Genomic DNA, 26,694 nt, shown 5'->3' with positions numbered 1-26,694 from the left:
ACACATCCCTACCTTTAAAAAAAATACTGAATCAATAAAACGTGGCACCTGGAACACCTTGATTTGATAACTATAAAAATGAATATGCCAGTCTTTTGGGGCTCCATCCTGGCTTTAAAAACCTCCTGTAACTTTTATTTGGGACCTGGAGATTCCACAAAGGAGGTGTTACCCTTCCAGGTCATTAGCAACCAAGGAATTCTTTTTTTTGCATGAGAGGAGGCAGCGCAGCAGATGGTGCTTCTGAGCACATGGTGAAAAACAGCTGCTTTCCTACTTATTTATTCCTTGGCTGGCACAGCCAACTGCTTCTGATTAAGGTAGAGGTGTAGAAAGATATGCTGAAGCTATTTTTTTTAGCCCTAATTGTGTTAAAGAGAAGCTCTAAGGTGCCACTCCAAGCTCCTCAAACATTGGTGGTGATCAACAACACAATAAAGCACGTGACTGTGCCTGGTCACCTTTTGTGAGCTGGGGATGCACCTGTGAGGATGAAGAACATCGAGGCAAAAAGCTAAAAACTGTGGCTTCTGTAAAGGAAAGAGACAAGAATGAGGAATTTCCTCCTTCTGGTCCTTGTGGCCCAGCTGGGAATAGGATAAAACTCCTCATCAGTACCCAAAAACATCCTTCATCTCCTTCCCTCCCTTACCCCTCCTTCACCCGTAGTCAACACTTCATGTGAGGCAATGAAACCAGCTTTTATTGACTGACAGAGACCAAAATACACACAAATCAACCGCTTTGAGTAAGAAAAACTAGAGCCCCTTGTTTACCAACCTCCCCCACAACACCCACCATCCCCATTATGCACCGGTGAGCAGCCAGGGTTTTTATCATCTATTTATTTACGTGGATAATGGTAACGCTACTAACACTTATCTTGGACCATCAAGTTGTTAAAAGCAGGGAACAGCAAGTAAAATAACGGGAGGGAGCATCAGGGAGATACAAATTTACACGTGGCACTTTTGCAGAGCTTCAGAAAGGAGCTGTAGCAGACAAACTCCCAGTGAGAGTAGAGCAAAGCAGAGCAGGGCCAAACCAACCTCACAAGCTGCTTGCTAAGGGAACACAGGCATTTAATCTCTCCCCATTTAGCACTTCCAGAGGGAATATCTTCTGTGCTCCACCCAGGAATACACAGTTTAAAGATGGCAAAAAATAGTTCCCTCTCACTGTATACAAGAAACACTTTCTTTACCAGTCTTTTTTTTTTTTTAAGGGCATCATACTTGGCACTTGCTGGTCCTTTTTCAGTCCACAGGAAGCCTCACACTTGACTTTTGGCTGTACCAGGCTCAGCTTTAGGTTTTCCTGCTGGGGACTTGAGTTTCTTCAGCCACCTGCAGAGAGGGCTGGGTCTGCACACCCTGGTACTTGGTTTCCTGAGCATCACCGAGCTGCTTTCCCCTGCCCCCTGCTCAGCCCCCGCACCTCCAGCTCCCCTCTCCTCTGCAGGCTGCAGGGGCAGCTCAGTTGTTGCCTCCTCTGTGTCTCCTCCACCTCCATGAGCAGCTGCAGGTCTTTCCCGAGCCGGAGCACAAGTCTGTCCATCTGGATTTATTGCAGGGGGGTTGTTTCCAGCCTCCTCTGTCTGTCCTGCAGAGGGCTGAGCCTCACCAAGCTCTTGCATCCCCTGTGCCTCGGGCAGAGAACACGAGGCTATTCCGCTTTCTCCTCCTGTCTCTTCGTTCTGCACCCCTGGAGCAGCATCCCCTGGTTCCTCACTGTCCCTCAGCACGGCCTCCCCAGCTGCCTGGGCAAGGGGGACATCAGGGGCTGTGGGTTTTTGCTCAGCTGTCAGCCTTTCAAACCTCCTGGACTTCTCACACCAGTAGCCCTCGTGGCTGACTTCATTCCCCATGGTCAAGGCATAAAACAACAGTCCTGCCAACAGCCTTCTCTCCAGGGAGCCTTGGGAATCTGGGATGCTCAGTGACTCTGGCACAAACAGGACCTGGAATCAGACACAGAGAGAGGCTCATTCCATCCTTTTTGCTGAGCTCAGACCACTCCTGTGCCAGTTGTCACACCTGCAGGACAGTGAGAAATTCAGTGGGACCCACATCCTCACCCTCTGTAAGAGCACAAAGTGCTCCTTAAAATGAACAGCAGATTCTCATTTCGTTCCAGAGTGGGTTGGCCGTAAGTTACAGGATTTATTGCTTTTAAGCCAGTCTTAGTTGAAGGCACAATCTCTTTCAGCCTTTTGATGTCACTAAGAGCATTTAGGAAGTCAGTTCCTCACCAGGACTCTCGGCCAATACTGCACTTTGCAGTTATTAGTTTATATTACCAAAGTAAATACTATTTAGGTCTCCTCCTGTTTCCCAGACCATTTATTAATTGTACAAAGAAGTTTGCATTCAGGCAGGGAAGCCATTTGTAGGTCTGGTAGGATATGGAAGGGAAAAGAAAGGAAAGGAAAAATATCTCCTTAATGAAAGATGAGAAAGATGTGGATTTCAGGCCCTTGGGTCATTAATTTACCAGTCATTAACTCACTTTTTAGAAACCATAGCAATACCATTGCTACCAACTCCAGTATTAACAAGGGGCAGCATATTCTGAATGCAGAAAAACATTTACCTCAGGTTATGTTTATAGAGTGCCTTTTTAAAACTACAGCATTGCCAGTAAACAGATTAAGCACTTTGCAGGAACAGAGCAGAAGAAAACTGTGTGGAAAAGGGAAAGAGGGACCTGTATAAAGCTCTATTAATTCCTTCTGGAATCTGTCGTGCAGATTGCTAGAGAGAGGCAAGCACAACTTAGAATTAAACAGCAATACAAGTGCCCTGTTTCTGGCAGGGAAACCAAAGTAAATATCATTTAAACCATTTCCAGCACCACAACCCCTCAACCTCCCCTCCCTCCCTGGGGTGATAAGGTTTTGCTCCTAAGTAGGGCAGCAAAACCACTTCCCCACAAGTCCCAGATCATTAGTTCCCTTCAAGTGCTGTTCCACTCCAAATCCTGGGCCACTTTTGATAGCTAAATATTTAAAGTCCAACAGAAGTGCCCCACAACATGATATGATTACAGAAGGTGCTGCAGAAAGCTGAACCATCACAGTGTCGGGGAAGAGGAACTGCAGCAAAACAGATCCATAATTTAGGAATTACAGTTTTTAAAGTGAAGCTAATGGATCCAGAGCAGTTTTGCTGCACTGTTTGAGCTGCTTTTATGGGTGGAATCCGTAAAAGTGGGTGATTCCATTCTGGTCAGGCTGACTGCATGAGCTTAATCACTTAAAACTACAGAGCTGCAAGAAAGGAAAAGCAGGAAAAACTCACCCATCCACCTCTACTGAGAGAGAAAACCCGAAATACAATAATAAAGAGAGATGGTGTTTGATACTAAAGCTGGAAAGAGGACAGTTCACAAATAAATGAATGTTTTCTCAGGTTGAGCTTTCAGAGTAAGCAATTGCTGTATCAGCAGCAAGGATTTTGTGTAAATGAATATAGCAAGGAAATGGCTCATGTCATTTTGGTAGGGCAGTAAAATGCTAGGGCAGGAAAGGAAAATAACAACTTATTTCCTGCTATACTTATATTTGTTTGTCATCACTACAGAAATAGTCCAAAATATGACAATTGGCAGATTCTACTGCTGTTGTCTCATGAGAGGTTTTATTTAGAGATAATGTAATGAATATCTATATATTTATGCCTAAGTACAAAGACACCAGTTGCTTTTTAGATGCAGGAAAATTATTTCCTCACCCTCATTTGGCCATTTCCTACCAGGAACGTTTCATTGCTTCACTGTTAGACCCACACTCTCGGAATTTTGCTCAAATCTCAGACAGAGATTTGCTCAAAACCTCAGACTGAGACTCACATCTCAAACAGAAGAAATCTTAATTAGTTTTGCTGAAACCTAAAGGCAAAGCTCTACCTCACTGGAGAAGGCAAACAAGACCCAAAAACCAGAGTGCAAGTATCCCTCCTTCCCAAAAGAAAATCACCAAACACCCAAATTTGTGCCCTGTAGTGCCCACACTCACTTCCAAAGGGAATTCCCCCAAGCAGCTCCCAGCAGAGCTTGGAGGGAGCAGCTGGACCTTAAATAGGGCAGGGCAGGAATTGCTTCCCAGGCAAACCTAATGATTTAATTACTGTTCCCTTACACCAGCTCTGCTGCCTGAAAGTAAAAGGTGGGGAATTGTTCATGCTCTGTGTTTATGGAACATCAGATAATCTGCTCTCATGTTTCACATCGGGGGGTTCTGTGCATTTAGCTATCACCTTCTTTTTTGTCCCCAAAGTATTTATACAGAACTGAAGGGGAATGTGGGAGGGTCTTTCTGCATATTGAGAGTAACAATCCAGGTGGGAGAGACTTTTGACAAGGGCCTGGAGAGCCAGGACAAGAGGGAATGGTTTCAAACTGATAGAGAGGAAGGTTAGATGGGATATTGGGAAGGAATTGTTCTCTGGGAGGGTGGGGAGGCCCTGGCACTGTGGTTTTACATCTGGGCTTCTCAGATGTTTTGGAGGGAGAAACGTGTAGGAAGCAAGGAAATGACTGCGTTTCTGAAAGCCAGGAAGGGGCAGAATAACTAAAACAACGCAAAAATATTTTGTATTGAACGAAAATATTGACCAACACTTGCAGCCCTGGGTAAGGGAAGTGTTTGTTTCTTGACCAGCCGCTTTCAGTACTTTTTACTTAGTTGTGTAAGAGTTTAAACTGCTCAAGAGAGACAGACTTACTGTGATTAAGATGGTGATGACTTTTTAGAAAGGTGATTCGAAAGGAAGAGTATCAAATACTGAAGTTTCTGACAGCACCACCAGACAGCAGATGTCAGGCTCCTAAAAATTCCCGGGGTTTTAATGTCTCAAGTGTGGCCAGGGTGTATTTTCATTTTCTGCCGAATGACAGAAAGTCTTAATTACCAAAAGTTAAAAGCAAAGAGTCTTAGCATCGGGAGCTGAGATTTTCAGAATGCCAAAAAAAATTAGATTACAATCCAAGAGAGTTTCTGTGACTTGGTAATGCTGCTTGACACTCCTTTGCAGTGATTCACTGTCGATTTACAGTCAAAGAATTTGCTGCTTATCATCTTAAGAGGGCAGCCTGGAGCCTGGAAGAGAGCTGAGTTATCCTCACACCTCTGCATGACTAATAAATTCCCCAATTAGAACTTGCTTAAAAAGATGACACAAAGAGCAGTAAAAGGTCTAATTTGCCTTCACTCATCAGTGACAAAGAGAGTTTAGTGCTCGTGGAGTCAGGGATGGAGCTGTGCTGTGCTGGATGGGACAATAGTCCTGTTACAGAATGGTCTTTGCCTCATCCAAGGGTAGGAAAAGGAGTTTAAAAGCATTAAGGTGCTTTCATAACTTAAGCCCTGCTCTTATAGGAGCCACATTTGAAAGTTTTGCCCTTTATTTTTATCAGTCTAAACACAGTGAGCCCAGTTGGTGTTCAAAGATTTACAAAGAAATCATCAGGAGATGAGTAGTTTTCCTTCTGAGGCCACTGATATCGATATTCAGCATTTTAACCAAATACTTCACAAGATGAAAAGGACAAAAACATCAGTTCTGACATCAGAGTCAGTGCAAACATCAGAAATGAGGCAGAGTCTCTTCTGACACAGGCAGTGAAAGCCATTAGAATTGCCAAAATCTTCCCAAGTGTAGTTTTGGGTAGGTTAGACAAGGACAATACAAACCAGGACACCTTGAGAGTAAAGCCTGGCTTTGCAGAGCTGGGGGCACATCTGAAAACCCCGAGGGATTGTGATCAAGGAAAGCATCAGGACTGGAATGGAGCCATTGGAAGGGGAATTGTTCTCATTTCCCAAGGAACATCTCACACTGAGGGAGGTGTGACTGAACACAGGGCACTGCAAAAACTTCTTTCCCAAAATTCCTGCAGTATTGCACGTGATGGAAGATTATTCCCCTCTGTCAGGATTCTTCTGAGAAAGGAAGGAAAAATGCCTCCTTTTTCAGAACACGAGCAGAATGTCTGTGACTCAGACTGTAGCTTTGTTTCCCAGATTTACTAACTAGATTTAAATCCTAAATTTCTAAAAATCTAAAAATACTAAAATTCAGGTAAAACTGAAGTGCAGCACAGTGCTACATTTGCAAATTGGTGATCACCTGGCAGGTTTTTAGGGGTTTGTGAAGCTCAGCCTGCAGTGTTATTCTGCATGGTACCTTTTGGGGTGAAAACTGATCCCTGTCACCCATTTGTTTCAGTGTGTCACATAATTATTCAGTTTATTTTGACTCCGGATTAGCCCCATACCTTCACCTACCCTCAGTCATAGGGGAGTGAAAGTTGCTGAGTAACCCTTAACACGGTTCCCTGATGAATTGTGAGATATATTTACTAAACCACCAGCACAAAATACAACTGTAGCTGTTGATCCAAATATCTGAGACAGAGGCAGGATGATGCACAGAGGTTTTTACTGCCCTTTGCTACCACTGCTGCTTTTGCCATGATTTCCTCAGGCCTCCTTGCACTGGTTAGGAAGAAACTGCAGACTCACTAATTATTAAATCTGAATTCTGTGCAGTGAGGACACCATTTCCAGACTAACAGCAGCAGCTTTGCTGGAGGCAACCAAACCCAGGGCAGCTTGTCAACATAATCAACTGATGTAGGTGCCTCTGGGATTCTGAGGAACAGCCAAGGGGGAGGAACATGCTCTGTGTTGTTTAAGTCATGGGAGATGAGACATTTCTATGGACAGACTCTCTATTCAGAGCTGATCATAAAGAAAAATATATATAAGTCTGGCTTAAGTCTGGATTTGCAGTGGGGCAACCTAAGCCTTGATTCAAATGAAAGCTTTTTAAGGGTACACCACCTTCCTGATGTGATTAAGCACATAAAGGCAGTAAAACCAATCATCCTTTAAATAGATGCATAGCTATCAACATCCTCATATCCTGGCTTGCCTTTAACTATCATTTCTTTCCTCCTGTGAGCACTGTTAGTACAGGATGCAAGAACACAAGAGCTGGAAATGGTTTCCTCAGGGAGGATCTCACTCTCCTTCACATTGTAGTTTTCCAGCTGTCTGGTACAAATCATTATTTCACTTTTAAATCCCCACGAGCTCTAGCAGAATAATTTGGTGTAAAACCCTGAAAGAAGGAAATTAGGCTGTATTATTTTGCTGCCTCCCTCCAGCACCACATCATCTGGAAAGTCAGTGAAAGTTGTACAACTCATCGGGTTTGACAGGAAAACTCCCCCCTATTTAAGACCTGTATAATTAGAGATTAGCATTGGATATGCAGTTGCCTGAGATTTATTGATTATTTGCAGCAAAATGACCACTAGAAGCTTTTCTTGTTGCTCAGAGCCTGGACACAACTCCTTCCAAAGACCTTCTTGTCTGAGCTACGTGACCTCCACTCAACAAGCACAAACCATAAAGCAATTGCCCATTAATAAAACAACATTTCATAGCAGTGAGTGTTAAAATGCGCCCATTTATTGATTCCAATTGCAACACAGACTTCACAGTGTTTCAACACCATCAGTTTCAAACAGCAGTGACAGTCAGAGTGGGGTGTAGAGACAAGTGGAATTAATATATGTTGATGTTTGGCTGAGATGACTTAACCCTGTGCAGCCACATGTGGGGAGAGAGAGCTGTGAAGGGCACAGGGTATAAACGCACGAGGAGAAAAAAGCAAACCACCTGCATAAATACACTTTTTGTGCTGAGATCCACTTAGCCCTCCCCCAGGTAAGAAGGAATTTAGTGCCACTTGCAGAAGACAAGACACAGATTTGAAAGTTGAGGCTCGCTCTCCAAAGCAGGCTCTGCCAAAGCCCTGCTTTTTGGGTGCTTCAGGGCACAGGCACCCACTGGCATCTCAGTCCCTTTAGATCCAGGCAGCAGATTCATCACTGGGCTGCAGACAAAGCATCTGTGCTTGCTGCTCCAGGTGTCACGTGCTCTTTCAGTGCTCCTCTGGTTTCCCCCCACTGCTAATTTCGATTTCTTCCCTCTCCTGCAGAGCAGCCTGGGCTCCTGCCGGGCACCACGGGATGTCCTCTGCTGCCTGCCCATCCTCACAGAGCTCAGCCATTTCTCCAGCTTGCTCTGCTTCACAAGCCTTTGCTTCCACACCTTCAGTAATGGGAACCTCTGTGTCTTGTCCCAGCTGGAGATCAGGTGGGCCTTCAGCATCCTCAGCAGATCTGGGCCCATTTGTGATGCCCTCTCTTGTCTCAGCAGCCTCCAGAGGCAGCCCTGAGTCACCTGCCTCCTGCACAGGCACTTCCCAGGGAGCCTTTCCAACAGCAGCTTCCTCTGGAGCACCCCCAGCTCCAGCCTCCTGCCCTGCCCCAGGCAGCAGCTCTGACCCTGCTGGAGCAGACTGAGCCTCTCCATGTCCCCCCTGCACCTCTGCAGACACGTGGACATCAACCTGCACCGTGGTCTGGGGGAGAGGTGGCACTTCATGGTCCTCACAGCTGCCAGCAGGACACAGAGCATCTTCAGGCCCGCTGCTCTCCTGCAGGCTTTGTGCTGGCTGGGCTTGTTCTGCCTGTTCAGGGAGCTCCTGGTGCTGCATCACCTTTGTGGGAGGTTTGGCTTCAGGCTCCTGTGACCCCCCAACACCTCGTGCATCCCCAGCGGTCACGGAGAGCGAGGCCTCGCCGTGCTGTGCCCTTGGAGGAGCAGCTGGCTCTGCTGGGTCCTGTCCAGATTCACCTTCACAAGTCTCCAGCACCAGTTTTGCAGCAGAAGGTTCGGGGCCTTTTGGAGTCCTCCCTATCCGTGCCGAGTAAAACTGGTTCTCCCCAGTCCATGTGGAGGCATCAGAGAACATCCGTGGAGTCCCCGCTGTCCTCTTGCCTTTGGCCTTATAAACAACTCTAGGGAACACACAGGGCCTCTTGCTCTTCCCAAAAATCCCTCCCATTGCCAGAGGTGAAAGGAACAACTCGACCAAGCGCTGCTCTTAATGAGGAAGGGGCTTCACACCTGCAAGACATGGATATTTATTAACCTGTACCCATTAAATTATCCATTGAATCTCACATAGCACTGTCAGAGATCACAGACATGAGCTAAACAGGTGGAATTGCACGTGGTGGGGTCAGGGGAGGCACAGACACTTTTTAAGAAATAACAGTCTGAGGAAGAAAGGGAAAAAGGACAGATAACCCATCAATCAAACCAGACCACTCTGGAAAACAATTACAGCTTTCAGGAGCCACTATTCCCTCCAAGGAGGTGTTTAGACTACCAGGAGTAGATGGGGCAGGAGGGGAGAGAAGCAAGGCAGGCAGAAAAAAATTACACATAAATTTAAAATTCACAAGACACAGCATGGTTTATTCCTTAATAAGAACATTAAGAGAAGGCTACAAGAGACACAAGCAAACTAAAAAGTAAATAACATCTCCCTGCACAAAACTAATTTGAGAAGTGGATTGCAGTGCCTGCCTTAAGCACTTACACCAGTTAACAACAACAAAATTACTTGTATTTAAAGAGGCTGAAACTCTAAAACTGTTGTATGGATTAAACCAAAGGACCCATCCCATAAAAATCAAACAGCAAGGCAGCTGGAGACTCCCAGACCAGCCAAAACACCAGCACTGCCACCCCCCAGCACAGAGCCACAGCCCCTCCTTACCAGCACAGCTCCACACTGAGCACCCAACACCTGAAAGCAAAGCCCCAGGCTGGGCTTAAATAGGAGGAGGCTTAAATAGGAGGAGGTGGTCACACTCAACCCCTTCCCCTCTGGCTCCCAGGGTTGGTTCCAGCAGGTCCAACACTATTTTCTGTTTTTCCCAGCCATTGGAAGTACCCTGTGTTGCACTTCTGTGTGCAGTTGATCCATGATTAATTAACTTCATTGTGGGCCTTTGATAATTGGCATTGAACATTTAAAATAAAGCTAAACATTAATACAGAGCAGTCATGGACAGGGAAAACTGGCCATAATTTATAACTTGTGATGCCAAGTGGCAGAATAACAACTGTCCTGCAGGCTGTGTTTGGGCAGGCCCTTAACTCACAAATGACATTGTGATCTCCTGTGTTATTTTATGCTGGGCAGTTAGAGGTGAAAAATTATCCCCTTTCCCACTTCTGTGCTGTCTTCAACTGGTGGAGTCGTGCAATTAGCTATTTTCCAGTGGTTGCAGATTATTTCAGCGTTCCCAGCCCCAGCTGATCACCCTCTGTTGGCACTGACATTCCTGATTGCCCTGCTTGTGTTTGCTGACTGGAATTGTAACGTTAAATAGGTCACATGGGCAAAACACAAAAGCAAATATCCATTAAAAACAAACTAATCCCGGCCACGAGCATAAAGGCAGGTCCTAAACATCCACTGCCAACAGCACCATTGCTGTTGAATGGGGAAAAAAACACACCCAAAAAGATCAAAATGGTTGGATTCCAGGCTTGTTTTCTTTACATAAAACCCCCTCAAACCTACATTTTTTTGAAGCCAGATCTGGCTCAGCATCCTCTGCTTTGCTGAGCTACCGTGATTCCCTTAAAGCAGAAAACAAAGGAGGAGCATTTTGGAGAGGTAACTCTGTGTGTACAGCCAGGCCTGGGACCAGAACATGACAATCCCCACGCCTTGGCTTTTAATGTGGGCCAACATCTGCTCTGCACGATAACAGGCACAATTCTGTGTCCTGGTGCTGCACCAAGGGCACATTCACACTGGCTCTAAGGGCTTCCCTCCATGTCTGGGGGGCTTTTACAACAGCTTGTCCAGCTTTTTTTTTTTTTTGTAGACTTTGTTTTAGGCTTCAACAGAACCGGAATAGAGGCAGGTCAGGATTTTTTTGGCTGTGGGAAATTTCTCCAAACCTAACATGTGATTTTCACATGTGAGGTACAAAGGTGACAGTATGGAGAGACTGTCAAAGAGCAGTGGCTGGAAAACTTGGGGGTTTTAGGGGTATTTATGCCTTGCAAAACAACAGAACTGGAAGGGAATTGCATCCCCAGCTGCTCCTGCGTGGGTGAATTTTAGTCACTGCATGACATGAAGCTTTGTGTGTGTTTCCAAATCCTGCAGATGTTGTAGGTACTTGTTTCAGTGTTTTTTACAATAGGAAGATGCTCAGTCAGCAGCTCATCCATCACTGGGTAGTTGGAATATTTCTGAGATTTAAAGTGTAACATTTCTTACCCTTGAATCACAGGGAAACATGGAGACGTTCTTGTTAAAAAGTCCAACTTTGACCCATTTGAAACAATCCAGAAAATCTCTTGCATGTGAAACACTACAGAAAATGGCAATGTAACACACACAAGTGGAGGAAGGAAAATCTGACTGTCAGAGCAATCACATCTTCTTTCTTTACTGGGTTTAGTATTTGTTCCAAAAGCCTTCTCCAATCTCTGCTACTTTGATATATTTAAAAGGGCTGTTCTAAAAAAACCCATACACTTCTTTTTTCGACAAATACAAAGAAATAATCACAGCCCTTAGAAGGAGCTTGGCTGGGGTGTCAGCTCGGGACCGTGTGGCATGATGGAATGCTGCACAACAGGACCATTACAAACCCTTTCAGGTGGCATCATTGCTCATAAGGAGCAGGCTGCAGTCAGCTCAGGACATCACTCTTTGTGTTTGGGGTTTTTTTATTGCAGAGCTCAAGCTGCTCCCTCGTACTAGAACTGTCTCTTCCTTCCAGCACCCGTGGCAGGGCCTCTTGGTGCATTTGGTGTGGCACCTGCATCCCCTGGATGATCTGCCCAGGGGCTCCCCTCATCCAGCACAGAGCTGACATTGCAGGAGAAGGACAGGCTGGGGTTGAACAATCTCCTCTTCCCAGAACAAGAAGGGCTCTGCAGCCCAGCTGGGGTGTGGGGAGCCAACACTTTTCTTTTTCAGGTGGTGCATAACACACTTTACATGGGAGACTCTGCCTTCCCTTGTCTCCAGGATAAGGAGCCACATGCCCAAGGCTCCAAATGGTTAAGCAACATTTTCTGTAGCACAGCTGCTTCCTGGAATCCTCCTGAACAGAACTGAGTTACCAGCCCAGGGGCAGGCACAGTTGCTGTTACTCAAACCTCTTACCTGCCTGAAGCAAAGTTTGGTTTTTGGGGGAGGCTGGGAGAAAGACAAGCAGCTAACTCACCCCAGTCCCTGCTAGACAGCCCTCAGACACAAGCAGTGACAGGGAGGGACGTGTGGTTTTTAGCAGAAAACAAGCAAGTTCAAAAAGATGAGCCTTCAGGCAGCTTTGTGTAAATATGTTTATTTATTAGCTCCCCTCCTTTTAGGCACAAGTTCAATATCACTGCAGACACAGCCCACCTGAGCAACAAAGAGAGTTTACAGGCCTAGAGAAGCCTTTTAAAACCATAAAGTTTTACAGGCACTTCTTTCTTTGCAGCTTATGGACGTGGAGGGTGAAGGAAGATTTGTTTGGCAAGCCTTACAGATGGGATGCTTTGTCAGCCTAAGTGCAGTTGGAAGGACAGAAGTCAAGGTGTTAAGGAAGCCTATCCTTTCACCAAGGCAGTTTGCTGAAAGCATTTTTGTCCCCAACATCACTTGTCACACTTGGCTCTCTCCTCCTCAGCTGTGCAAGACAAATGAAGAGTCACCAACACGATACTTTGTCTTGCAGTTTTTTTCCCTCAGCATCCTGTTCCTCAGGCACATTATAATGCCTAAAAGAATTCCAGCCCACCATCCTCCCACCCTCCCACATACACATCTGGGCACTTTATTCTGTGTAGTCTGAGTTTGTTCAAAAGGCTCCTTTAAAAAGGAGTCAGTCTCTATTTCTCCTTTGAAGTGTGAAGAAAAGCACTGAGTAGTCTCAGTCATATTCCCTGCTCTCATTAATGCCCAACAATTAAAACATACTCAGTTTGGGGTTTTGCCATGATCTTTAAAAATATTTTATTGGTAGTATAAAGTTAGGAGCATTAAAAGTCAGTGTATTACAGCTGAAATCTACTGACTTATGCATTCTGAGCAAGACTACATTTTTAACATCTGCATAAGCTGTACAGATTACATGAACACTTCCACTATTACCAGAGATACAAAGAACAAACCAGAGTTAGTATTTAATCATCTTCCTGTGGAAATATTTGTTCAATATTGACGATAAAGCAGGAACTGTCACTTGTACAAGGAAATTGTACAGGGAGGTAGTTCAAACACTTCATTATTCTGAGGCAGCAAGGGAAGTGGCTGGTGGGCTCACAGAAAACATCTGACTGCACTAGATTAGAGGAGCATTTTCCTGCTCTGTTCCCAGACTCTTCAGAAGAAGAGGTGAAACCTCACATCACCACCCCACACTGGGAGATGCAGTGCCCAACATCAGCTCAGTGAAATCACAGTTAGGGTGATGGAGTTCTCTCCCAGGAAGGCATGACCTCCTGAAAAACAGCCACTGAAAATAGTGAGGAACAGAACTGTGACTAAGCTGTAATGCAGGAGAATATCTGAAAAAGTCTATTGCACATTTCACACACTTGCTTGGCAAGACTTTCTCAAGTCCAAGATGCATTCTACAAAGTCCTGAGTTGGAGATCTTGAATTAATTGCTTCCTGTAGCTGGAATTCCTGAAGGCAGGTACATCATCCTTGGCACTGAACAGGTTTGAGACAAAGCCATTTGATCCTCAGGTCTCTCAAGCTTCAACACTTTCATCCTCTGCTTCTTCACTACTCCCAAGCACTTCAGACAGCAAGAGTGGCACATTTGGGAACTCAGCTTCTTGCTGTGCAGGCACTGGAACACAAGTTTCTGCTTCTTCTGGAAGCTCCACTGTTTGCTGCCCAATCCTGTGCTGCAGCTCTGCCTCACCTGCCACAGTTTCTGCATCACATTCCCTGCTCCCCTCATCCCCCAGCTCCCAGAGCTCCCCATGGCTGGACTGGGGTAAGGGCTCCCTGAGCCCTGCACAGTGCAGGCTCTCCATGCCCTGGGCAGGTGGCACACCACACTGGGCCTCTTGCTCTAAGAACTCAGGCAGTTGGTTTGCTGGCTCTAAGGATCCCCATTCTGGGCACAGTGACCCCCAAGACTCGGGAGAGGCAGAGCACAGCCCAGCCACCCCACTTGCTGGGACTTCTGAAGGAGCCTGCAGAGTCAGGGCAGACAGTGCCTCCATCAGACAGGTAAGCTCAGCCTGAACAGATTGGGGGCTTATCTGAGCAAGTTTAGCCCTGTCCATCCCCTCCACGTAGGGCTCAGTCTCCTCTGCCACCTGCCCAGCACAGAGGGACAAGTCCCTTCCTATGGAAACCTCTCCCATGTCTGCAGGAGGCTCCAGCTCACAGACTTGGCCAGGCACAGTTTCACTTCCAATCTCTATGAGGCTGAGAATATGTCTTTCCAGGAGGGTTATTCCAGCACACAGGGCACCCTCACTGCCAGGCTCTGCCTGTTCCTGGGGCTGCTCCTCACCTGCCCCAAGCTCAGCACCCCGAGCTGTGTCCCCGACAGGCTGAGCCTCAGGAACACAAGGAACAGCTTCCACTCTCTCTTCTGGGTGACCCACTGCCTCTTGCTGGCCGTCTGCTTGGCTTAAGTCTGTAACTTCCCCTTCAATCTCCTCATCTGCAGGGGCCACAAAGAAGTCCATGGGATTCCAGGCTGCCTCCCACCCCTCAGCCCTTCCCATGGGATCAGAGCAGGTCTCCGTGTTCTCCTCCAGAGTATCAGCTGGTGGCCTTCGGGCCTGGCCCAGGGACTGCACATCTTTGGAGCCCGATCTGGGGACTTTCAGGGCTGGTGTGGGGGGCTGGGTGTCCGTGAACATCAGGGGTTGCCCCGAGATCTGCAGGATGGGCTTGGTCTCGCTGGTCTCTCCATGTGCTCCCTCTGCCTCCTGCTCCCTGCACCTCCCGCACACCATGCAGCACATCTGCTTGCTCAGACTGCTCCCCATGCTGCCCCTGCCCAGAACCTGAAAGAGAGAATGACAGTGTGTCTGTTATCATTTACTCTGGCTGTTTAACAGCAGTGTTGCCTTGTACCCCAGAGGTTTGTTGGCTTGGCTCCCACAGATGTCTGTGAACTTGCAGGGTCCTGCACCAAAAGGCAGCACCATCAGCAGCAAACTGAGTTCCACACACCAGAGAATCATTTTCCTGCCCCACCTTGGGCAAGTGCCATTAAGGCAGAAGTAAGAAAAGCCCCACTATCCAATTTTACCAGCTCAGGAATAAGAAACCTGCAGTGCTAAGGCAGTTCAGAGCCCTAAACTCAGCACTTAATCAAGGATTCACATCCATCATCCAGGCGGGTTTATTAATTAGCAGGGTGGCAATCAACACCGAGGAGGAGCTGCTGTTAATTGTGTGAATTAACAGTTCAGGTGCAGCACATTGCAAGGGCAAATCCAGCAACTTGAAGGGGAAACTTGAGTTTGCATTTCCAACTGGAGGCCCTACAAAATAGCAACAAAGCCACCCAAGCAAGTGGTCTTTGTTAATTAGGATAAAAGACTTGAACTGCCCACAGTTACTCTCCACAGAGAATATTTTCTTCTAGTGGAGCCACGCAGGCTTGTTTTCTTTTCAGGAAAAAGTCACCTTCAAACTGTGGGCTAATCAACACCCCACCATAATCCATTAATTACGTTGTACACCCAGGCCTGAGCATTTTGGAGCACCACATTTCCCAGCTTCAAAGCAGGCCTCCAGCCTCTCCACCAGAAGCACAGCCTCATATTTACAAGAGCTGCTAGAAACATGAAAAAGCTCAAGGCATTAAGTTAAGCCACGTGCCCTTAAGCACCAAAATATTTTTGAAGCTCAAGCTTATTTTTCTGCCTTCATCTTCAGTCACAACAGAACACTTGGCTTAAGAACCAGCATTCCCAAGGCTCAGATGGTTTCTTCCAAGTTCCTACTTTTATGTGTGTATTCCTTTAAGAAAAGGACAAAAAAAAAACTAAAAGAAAGCAAGTCATGTTGTCCTCTCAACACTTAAGTACAGCCCCTGAACACTTAATGGAAAATTAAACCAGGGAGCAAATTTTCATGAGAAGGAACCTCAGTTTTGGGTCACACCTCCAGCATTTGAAAAAAACCCCCACATACTATCATTTTAGGACCCAAAGTGAGCTAAAAATCCCATCATCTTAAAATTGACACATTTCCCCATAATGAACTTACTGAAAACTAGAGAGCTGGAGTTAAAAATTCTGGATTAACACAGTTACTTACCAGCCTATAACAACAGAATACAAGAAAAACCTCCCAAGTACCTTCTGAACCTTGAGCTCAACTTAAATAGCACTGAGGGGTCACACAAAACCCCTTCCCCCAGCTCATGGAACATCAATTCCCTGAATCTTTAGTTCCCTCCCATTCCCCCACTGGGAGCAGCTGTTATGTTTTCCATCCTTTATTTTACAGCTGGAGGTGTTTTATTGGTCATTTCATGTTGCTTTTTATCAGAGGGTAAAGTCAAAATAAAACACAACTTCCCTTTATGGCCAAGGAGTTGTAGCCAAGGCCTGGAGGCTGGTGCAGGAGGAATAAATGAAGTTTTCCTTCTGGATGTTTTGCATTTGTGCTTTGTAATTTTCAACAGGTTAATTATGAGATTGGCAGAGTGTGTAAATTTTAAGACGATGGGATCATCCTGCGTTTTTTAGCTCACTCTGGACCTAAAATGATAATATGGGGGGGGTTTCAAATGGAATTGTTACCCAAAACTGAGGTTCCTTCTGATGAAAATATGCTCATTGGTTTAATTTTTCATTAAGTGTTCAGGGGCTCTACTTAAGTGTTGAGAGGACAACATGACTTGCCTTCTTTTAGTTTTTTTTGTCCTTTTCTGAAAGGAATACAAACATAAAAGCAGGAACTTGGAAGAAACCATCTAAGCCTTGGGAATGCTGGTTCTTAAGCCAAGTGTTCTGTTGTGACTCAAGATGAAGGCAGAAAGTAATACAATAATATTAAAATCAGTGTTAATTCCATTAACATGGGGTTCTGTCTGCAGGTGAGATCCCATCCCTGGAAGTGACTTGTACAATTCCATTAACACCAACTAGACAATAAAATAATAAACCTAAAATGTGGCTTTTTATTTATGATTCACCCTCAGTCTTAATTGACAGGGGAAGGATGAGATCTCTTCTAAGGAGAAATAAATATGAGGGAAGATAAAGTATTTTTGGTAAGATTTAATTTTTTTTTTGACAGCTTCTAGCTGTTTTCACAGTTCTCACAGCCTATGAGTCAGTCCTTAGTCTACTTTCATTAATTTTCTCATGACTTTATCACCTGTAAGTATGACCAAACTCAGTAAAACCTGATTCATCAGGTCCAGACAGGAAAAAAAAGGCTTTCAGTCAGGGCTGGGCAAACAGCAAATCATTTTGTTAAGGCCAGAGAGAACAGAGCTGCCTATTTTAAGCCTGTTCCCCCTCATGAGGTCCCTCCACCTTCCCTTTATCCATATTCTGGATTTTTAGCAGAGTAACATCACCCTCCTTGCCAGTAAAACATCATCCTGCCCCACTTGGCACCCCCAGGCAGGTGCAGGATGTGTGTTGGAGACAACTTTGTATATTCTAGTAAATAAATAGAAAATGGAAGCAAAACACTCCTGCAAATTATTATTTTAATATCAGCATTGCAGTTAAAATTGAACAGCCATGCAATTATGCTGTATAATTAAAAACCAGCATGATAAAGCTTTTCATGGCAGGATTGGAAAAAAAAACAAACCCTGTCCTTTGGGAAAGGGAAGCTGTGTTTGTGCACAATAGAATTCCTTGCCTTCAAGGAGAAGGGACTTAAAGCTTCTGCCTTCAGATCAAGCTGGTCCATGGGCGTGCAGAGGAATTAATTGGTGCACAGGGTCCCCAAGGTACCAAGGGACTGATTCCTGCCCCGAGATTTACCCAGGACCCACAGTTTAACAGCTTAGAAAATTTGCTTTGTGTAAAAGTTAATGTTCTGATGCACAGGACTGGATGGTGCAAGGATTTGGAAATGGAACGTGGACTCTCCCTTTATGGGGTGAGTGACAGTGTGGACTCCAACACATCACAATTGCTTGAAGAATGTATTTTGACAGGTGCTTAATTACAGCAGAATTTCAGCAGGCATTTCATTCCCCCTTTATTGTTTTCCTGGCAGGTGGCACAGGACTGTTCACTGTGTCTGTCAAACACAACTCCACCACATCCTCTGCTGTTAAACACAAAACAAAGCCATTAAATATTACACACCTCCCTTATTTTAGCATCCAGACGTGTTACAGAGCTCAGCCACTGCTTCTGCTGTCCCTGAGCATTATTTCCACTGAGTTTCTCCTCACACCATTCCCTCTTGTAGCACAAGCAAGATAACACTGATGCCACTTAAAAATATTTTTACATCTATGTGCTTGTGACTTCTATTTAAATAAAACATTGGTTCGTGGGCCTTGACACGTTAACACAGTTAAATAATCAAGAGAAGTCTTATTTTAGTTTCAGTGTTTGCTCTACAGCACTGGAGGAAGACACATTTTGTGGTGGAGCTAAAGGATGTGTCTTGCAATAGCTCCATTATTTGTCTCAGTGCTTTAATAGATGAAAATGAGATTCTGCATTTTGTTGCTCATCTCAGAGCCTGTTCTCAGTCCTCTCCATGATTTTACTCCAGTCTTTTGCCTTTAGGTAAAAGTGTTCCAAGGACTAACAAAGCTTGGAAGGTCTGAGTGGAGGAGCAGTGAACAGCAGACACAGTATCTTTTCAGACCCACAACAATTATGGATTAAAATGATGTTTTTTTCCAGAATCCTTGAAGAACATCCCCCTCCTAAGCAGGACATGCTGGACTGAGCACAGACAGGGTTAACAAAGGGAGGCAACAGCTGTGAGACAATTCAGCAGCACAGCAAGGGAAATGCAGCATTTTTAAGGAAGAAGCTGCTTTGAGCAGAAATGAACTTGAGAGCACGTGGTTCAAAAGAGCTCTGAAGAACCCATGTGGCAAATGTCCTTTCAAGTGAGAATGTCACAGTGTCAGTTGGGCAATCCCAGTTAGAGAGCAGGACCTCTGCACCTCATTACAGCCATTATCAAGGACTCTGCTGCTCAGCCACTGCCCGAGGTGATTGCAGGAGAGCTGCATTAGCTGAGCTTTTACACTGCTCTTTTCTCCCCCATCTGTCATCCAGTGGGGCTCTTTATGTCTAGTTACAGCATCACAGAGGAAAAAAAAATCACTTTGTTGTAAGTGGTGGCTGAGACAGGTTGAAAACACTCAAACCAGAGTGTGAACTGCAGGGCCCAGGTTTCCTCAAGCCCTGTATTGTCTTTCATGGCACTGAACCCAACCATGGCCTTCCTACATTTACATTAGAGCTAAAAAATCTGTAGAATAGCAAAGTTCCTATAACCAAGCCTCAGTAGTGCAAGGCTTGATGCATTAAGGAACTCCAGTGATGGTCTGGAAATATATTTTAGACCCTGTCATACCTTCAGCTGTTAACAGAGCAGGAACTCAGGTAACAAGAGAGAACAGAATCCCTCCAGTTACAATGTGCATCTGGCAGGAGGAGGCAGCTCCAGTCACGAGAGATGTCACCCAAAAGCCATTTATGAGCCATTTATGAGCAGGAATCAGCATCCCTGGTGTCATCTATCAAGTCCCACCTCATGCCATGCACAGAAGGGCAATGGCACTGCTAAGGGGAAAACCCAGCCTGCAGTTGGGACACAAGAAGTTGCTGGGAAGTCCCTCTTCTCTTCCAGAAATTGGGAAATTTATTGAGCAGGCATGGTAAGTGCAGAGAGACTGTATGGTGGCATCCATCATATCCCGAAGGCAGGATCTGAAGGAGAATAAGCACCAGTCTCCATGGCCTGCAATGGAAACAGAGCACAGGAACAGCTTCAAACTGAAAGAACTGGAATTTAGGTCAGATATTAGGGAGAAATTCTCCCCTGTGAGGGTGGGGAGGCCCTGGCACAGGTTGCCCAGAGAAACTGTGGCTGCCCCATCCCTGGAAGTGTCCAAAGCCAGGTTGGAGCAACCTGGGCTGGTGGAAGGTGTCCCTGCCCATGGCAGGGAGGTGGAACTGGGTGATCTTTAAGGTCCCTTCTAACCCAAACCATTGTGTGATTCTGTTCCACGCACACAGCCTGCATGGCTCAGCACACAGTTTTATAGACAATTAAATCTGACTATTTTACTCCTAAACTTTTCTACTAAAACTTAGTGCAGGCACATCCCCTCACTTTTTGTGAGGCTGCAACCTGCTGTTCAGGGGTCAACATCACTGTCAGAAGATGCCTTTTGTTCACAAGAGAGCAGGTCTCCAGCTGGGAGGAAGCTGGACAGGAGACACCACTGGAAAACACGCACAAGAGCACAGACATTTCCCACAATGAGACACGTGAACAACACCAAACTGATGGCTAAGATCTGGTGACACACTGATAAATATATTGCATTTAATACAACTGGGATGGTCCTGTAATTGTTAGAGAAACTGTCTCTGGAGAGCAGTTGCAAACACCTACCAAAACCCTCCTCATGGAAGGGAGTGTTGCTGGCAGCAAGACAAATCCCCTCCTGCCAGAGCAGCTTCCAAGCCTGTTAGGGGAGCACACATCCTGCTGCCGACCATAAAGGAACTGCTCAGTGCAGTTATGCTTTTTATTATTTGTTTCTCCCTAATTACACTTATTTCTATACAACACTGATGGCAGGCCATCAGCGTTTGTTCATTCACTAAAGCATTTTGTGATGCCAGGTCAGGCTTAAAAATAGACTCCTATGTGTTGTGGAGCTCAGTTTGGATGTGATTTCTTATATAGAATGTGAGTGATTACATGGATGAATTTATCTTACAGCTCTCCAGCTTGCTTTTCATTTCCCAACCCACTAAAACCTCATCTGTAATCACACAGTAGATTGCAGCAGGCCATTAGTTTAGAAAATAATCTGTTCATACAGTTGGGCATCCTGGGCCAACTTTCCTGTGCATTCAGGGTGATAAATGATATATCCCAACTAAAACTTCTGCTTAGCTCCTTTACATCCATGGGTTTAAGGACTCCAGCACTCTAATTTGAATTCTGGCCCTACCACTCCTGCAGAGGCAAAAACTCAAGTTTTCAGCGAGGTGGAATCTTAAAATTAAACATATTAGAGCCCTTCTGGGAGCTGAGAAGAGGTTAAACTGCCTGCACAGATACAGCCACTGCTAAGCAGCTCCACTACCAGTGTGGTCACTGTGCTGTGACCTAAATTTAATTAAGAGGTACTTCCACAGGGACAAAAAGGCTTCTGAGGTAATGCACTGTTAAAAGGGCACAGAGCCAGATATTGGCAGTGGTGCTGTGCCTTATTCCAAACTTCAGACTCATCTCCTCTTAGCAGCTGTCGAGTGTCACTTGTGCACACAGCACAGCCAGAAGGGCTCTAAAGGAGTTCTCTAAGTAGTTTGGAGAAAGCCAGGCCAGTTTGGGATGCCATCCCTGACAGAACATATGCACCAGCTCTCACAAACCAGTGAAGCAGAAAGCCCAGCTCCTGTACAAAGGTGTTTAACATCTTCCAAACAGCCACTTTGACAGGGATGGCCACTCACTGTGGGAGGTTACATGTCTTGGTCTCCAGGCCAAGGTTAAAATTCATCCCTGGAATGAATGGTACTGTGAAAATTCAACAGCTGGTCAGCCACAAGCTGAACAAAGTCAAGCCTGTTGCTTTTCCTGTGCCAGGATATTGTGCCCTGTGCCACCCAGCACCTTTTCTGTGTGCTTCCTAAAATAGCTGTGCTGGGACCAGGCACTTGCCAAGTGAAAGGGAACCCCTGGATCAACACACTCTTTGTGGATTATTGGGAAATTGTCTCTCACTCAAACATTGTACTCCAATTTCAGATGGTAAGAAAAATAAAGGAGAGTCCTAAAACCCCCTGGATAAACATACCTGTAGTCTGGGCTCCAGAAGCAGTACTACATCTAGCATAAACCCCACAACATCCTACTACTAGATTTTAAAATCTGAGTTCAGGACTGAGTATTTATTGCCTGAATCCATGAAATTCAGCTGGAGGCTTTGCCATGGATATGAAGTCAGAGCCTTCCAGCACTTCCTCGCTTTTACCCGAGTGTTGGAACATGCAAAAGTACAAGAGATTATACAGATAATTTACACCAAAATCAGGGTAGCACTTGCTTTATAAAAGCTGCAGTGGGTTCTCTGGAGAACAAAGCCTGCCTTTATCTGGGCAAACAGCACTTGCAGCAATATAAACATCTTCTCAGGTAGCTCCTAATCTGACAGGGGATTACAGGAGCTGCAACCACTCATGATTTGCTTTGTTTTGCTATTCCCTGACTACAGTTATTACCTCTGAGTTACTCTACAAAATGCACAGCAATTCATAAATGATTGATGGCTGTGGTAAGCTTTGCAGAGCAAAACACCAAACTGAATTTTGCTGCTGATTTTTTAAAAGAGCAAAGAAAATTCCTGCGAACGCCGCGATCCCTCTGAGTCATTTGAACGTTGGAAATTTATTCTCAGTAGCCTGAAGAGTCCCAGATATTAATGAAAGCCAGGAATTGTTTAATACCTCCACATCTATAACTGACTCCTGTGTCATGCCTTGAGATGAAAGTTCTTGTTCATGAACAGCACGTGGAACTAAATGGATATTTGGGAATCCCTGGATCAGGAGGGAGCACACAGAACTATAAAACAATTAAACATGGCCATGAATATGCACCATATTTACAATATACACACAGTTTAGGATTCAACATCCCTGGAAGCAACAGCTTCAGGGCAGGAGGCTGGGAAAAGGGGCAGCTCCTGGGATGGGGGAGGTTCATTCCAGCTTTTTCAAGTCATTCATTCACTGTACAGAAGAAAAATCACTGTAGCAGAGGTGAAAACATGCATGATACCAAAGTTCCTGCTATGAGGTAGAAAGAACATTTATTACAGGAAAGGAAATCAAAATCCAAAATGAGTTAAACAAGTTTAACAAAATAAGTTAAACTGACAGTTTAAAATCAAGACTGAGTTTACTGGTTACTAAAACCAGCATTGAATTCCACCCCTAGAGTGTTGTTTTAGCCTCTTCCTGAGGCTTCACCGTTCTTGCAATTGAATCTGAGAATAAAGAGATTAAAGCTCTAATGGAGAACGGGTTTGTGACATTTCCTGGGGCTGACAGGGCAGAAAGCATCAGAGGAACAAGCCAGGAACACAAAGCCTCCCAATTAACTGAGCACAGGAATAATTGCAAGACCAAAGCCACAGAGGAGCCTGGGCCGTGCCTTTTCCCTTTTCCAGCCAAATGAAAGCTGGCTCAGAAGAAATAATGACTGAACCGTGGAGCAATTTTGCAAAGAAGAGTTGCTAGGAACGAACAGAACTTCAAAAGATAAAATAAAATTAAAAAAAAAATCCCTCATCATTATAACAGTGAGAAGAAAGGCTGTTGGGTCAGTAGGAGTGTCTAGAATTGCGTGGAAGCAAAGGGAAAATATGGGCATGGAGCTGATAAAGCCAACTAATCAAGAACTGATGGTTTCAAAGAGCTTCCTTCCACTCAGTTACAATCTTCAGGCCAACAACATCATGTTTATGAGATCACTATAAACTCCAGGCTTGGTCCATGAGGAATTCAGCTGAAAAAACTTTGAATAACAATCCTTTAAAACTCCAAATAACGATCCTTTAAAACTCCAAGTAACAGCCTTTATATCATGAATACACTCTACATGTACAATTTTAAAAGTTATTTTTCTGTTTTGAAACCTGTTTGGTTTTTTTTTAGTGTAGGTTTTTTTCTTAAGTCTTATTTTTTTTTGTTTGAGTTCTACCTTTTTTTTGAGGGGTTTTGTGGGGGTTGCAAATGAGGGCTAAGAGGTTGTGCTGAGGTTATAAAGAGCACCTGGGCTGAGGGGGGGGATTGTATTAAGGTAACTCAGAGCTGGGCTGGGCTTAAACTGAGTTTAAACTGTATTTTAGGTGAGACTAAGGGGAGAGTCACCTAAGAAAAAGGCTGTTAAGGTAGGAAAATATGTCTTTATTATAAATAATTCTTAGTAAGGTTGTGTGTGTGTGGTGGTGCTTGTGCCTTTTAGTGTTTTGGCTTGTTCATTTTTTTTATTATATCACTTATGTTTTCTTTTTAAATCTGAGATAGGGGCTCGTTTTTGTACAAAAACAAAAGCTCTGGTTGCCTGAGGGCTGGTGGGGATTTTGTATCATCACCTGGGCAAAAAAGGTGGATAAACAAAAGGCTCCTGCCTGGGTTTACAAAACTGGCAGCACGTGTTCACTTTGTCAATCTAAAACAGGGGTTTTTGTTTAGTGGGAAATATTCCTCTTCCCTGGGGGTAGGTGGGTCAGTTCTGATGGAGGGAAAAAAAAAATCAAATACTTCAAAGTGAGTTGAACCCAATATGAGAGAGGAAAACTGCAGGTGCTAGTGAAGATTATGGACTGGGGTATGTGATGATATTGAGAATTAATAATGCAAAGTCAGGCAGGAGAGTGAAAGATAGGAGGTTTTTATTGTCCAGGAAAGAAGAGAAGTGCTCTGTTGCTCTTTTAGTTCTATCAGATAAAAGTCAGGGTATGTTTCTTGAGATAAAATTCAGGATATGTTTCCTGTTGGTGATTTTCATCCGTTTCAGTGCAACTGAGGAGAAAATTCTTTACTTGGTATAAATACAGACAGAGCATAACCTCCAAAGGAGAAAAAATAGATAATTCTCATATTCTCTTACTTCTGGAGTTGCTGGAGGTAGAATTTAATATAGAAACTCGGGAAAGAGGGTTGGAGAAAGTGAAATTTCATTAGGCTGAAGTGAGTTACTCTCTTGTATAATGAGTTTGGGTCCTGAGACTGGACAGTGAAGTGTGACCTTATCTGAGACAGGTGGGAGGACACTAAAACTGGCACTGAGGGGTGGGAAAAGTGTGTTCCAACCATTTTTAGAGACAGCAGCTCCTCAAAACCTGATTCTTGCCATTCTGTGATCTTACCTGTTAAAACCAGGCTTTAGCTTCCACTTGGGTCGAGAAGTAAAATTTGCAAGGTAACTTTACTTATTTTGGCTCTTTAAGTTCCAGGGTCAAGGAGTCTCTTTGTGAAAGAGCTCATAAAGTGGATTTTCTGTGTGTGCTCTTAAGACATAATTAGACAGATAGTCCTGGGGCTGAGATCAAAGGTTTTGCCATGACAGTAACTCCCCCTGTTCTCTGTGTAGGCCATAATTGAGGCTTCTTTGGTGAAAGTTGAAAGTCCTTTTTGTTCTGATGGCAAAACATGCATTAAAATAATGTGTAGCTGTCAGAAACCTAGTAATTCTGTAAATCTCAGGTATTTGTGCTAATCAAGCAGCCTTACAGAGCTCTATGCACTGTGAGCAATTTCTCTGGTGGGGAAGAGGCAGCAGACATCTCAAAAATGGACTTTGCATTGAATTAACATATGCTGGGCAAGCCATACATCAAGCTGTAAAATCAATACAGCTTATAAGACAAAGAGCTTGGACCATTATGCAGTTTTAGCCAGCACAGAAAATGAAATTTCATCTCAGGAGTGCACATAATTTGGCTAATGCGTTTAAATCTGCAAAATATTGCCTGCATTTATTGGGCAGAAACTGCTTTAATTGGAAGGTGCGTTCTCAGCTGTCAGGAATTGAAAAGTGCATTAAAATAACAGGTTTGGAGAGATGAAGCTTTTGTGGAACCGAGAGGTGACTTTTTGCCAATAAACGAGTTCTGTGCTGATTTGTCCCCCCCCTTTTTTTATTTCTTTGCAGCTGTCACTGCAGGGTGTGAGGTTTATTTTGGCTGTTTGCTGAAAACAATACCCTGCATCTTCTTCACCAGCTCCTGATGGGGTGAGAGGAGCGACTGTCAAAGAGGTGGTTTGGTCTGCAGGACGTTTGCTGTGGAAGGAGGTAAGATAAATGCTGGGGGTGGGTGTTTCCACGGGGCAGGAGGTGCTTTCTTGAAGGTTGTTTTGCTTCCATCAGCAGTGAATTCCTCCGAGCCAGCTGAATGCAGAGGTCGTGCTGTAATGTATGTAAATATATCCAAGAACCCCTCGGTCCCCTCAGAAGTTTTATCTCATTGCTCACACTCAGGGAGCTGATGGAGAGGAAGGAAGCACAAAGGAAAGTCCTGTTGCTAATGGAACACATCACCTCTGAGTGTTTATCTCCTGATAGCACTGAGGGCTGGAGCTCAGTGAGAAGGGGGTTTATGAAGCAGCTAATTAGTCTGTGCTCAGGGAAACCAGGCACAGTGTTGGCCCTTCAAGGAGGTGGTGGTTGAAGAGCTTAGTGACTGTAGCAGTTAATAGGAGAACTGTGTTTTCAGCCAAGAAACTCACTGATTAAGTTGCACTGGGGGTCATGGTCAGGATGAGTGCTGTGCTTATTGATAGAAAAATTAAACCAGATGTAAAGGTGTGCACTGACTGTTCTGACCCCCAGAAATAAAATGGAATTACCTGGCTTTGTCTGAAATGGATTAGTTTAGTGGTGACTAGAATGTAGCAGGATTTGTGATAATCTACAGATTGTCAGGTTTTGCACGTGGCAGATTTTGTGTTTGAGTCTTTGGCCTCTCCTGTTTACTTAAAAACAACTTGCTGCTTAGTTTTTTATTGCTGTATTATTTATTGAACACCTTTTATTGCCAACTTGGAGCTCTGCTTTCAGCTCCAGTGCAGGCAATGAG

The sequence above is a fragment of the Neopelma chrysocephalum genome, unplaced genomic scaffold (genome assembly GCF_003984885.1).
Source record: "Neopelma chrysocephalum unplaced genomic scaffold, ASM398488v2 Primary Assembly neopelma1_138, whole genome shotgun sequence".
NCBI lineage: Eukaryota > Metazoa > Chordata > Aves > Passeriformes > Pipridae > Neopelma > Neopelma chrysocephalum.
The sequence above is the reverse complement of the archived record's forward strand: the minus strand, read 5'-3'. Positions refer to the sequence as shown.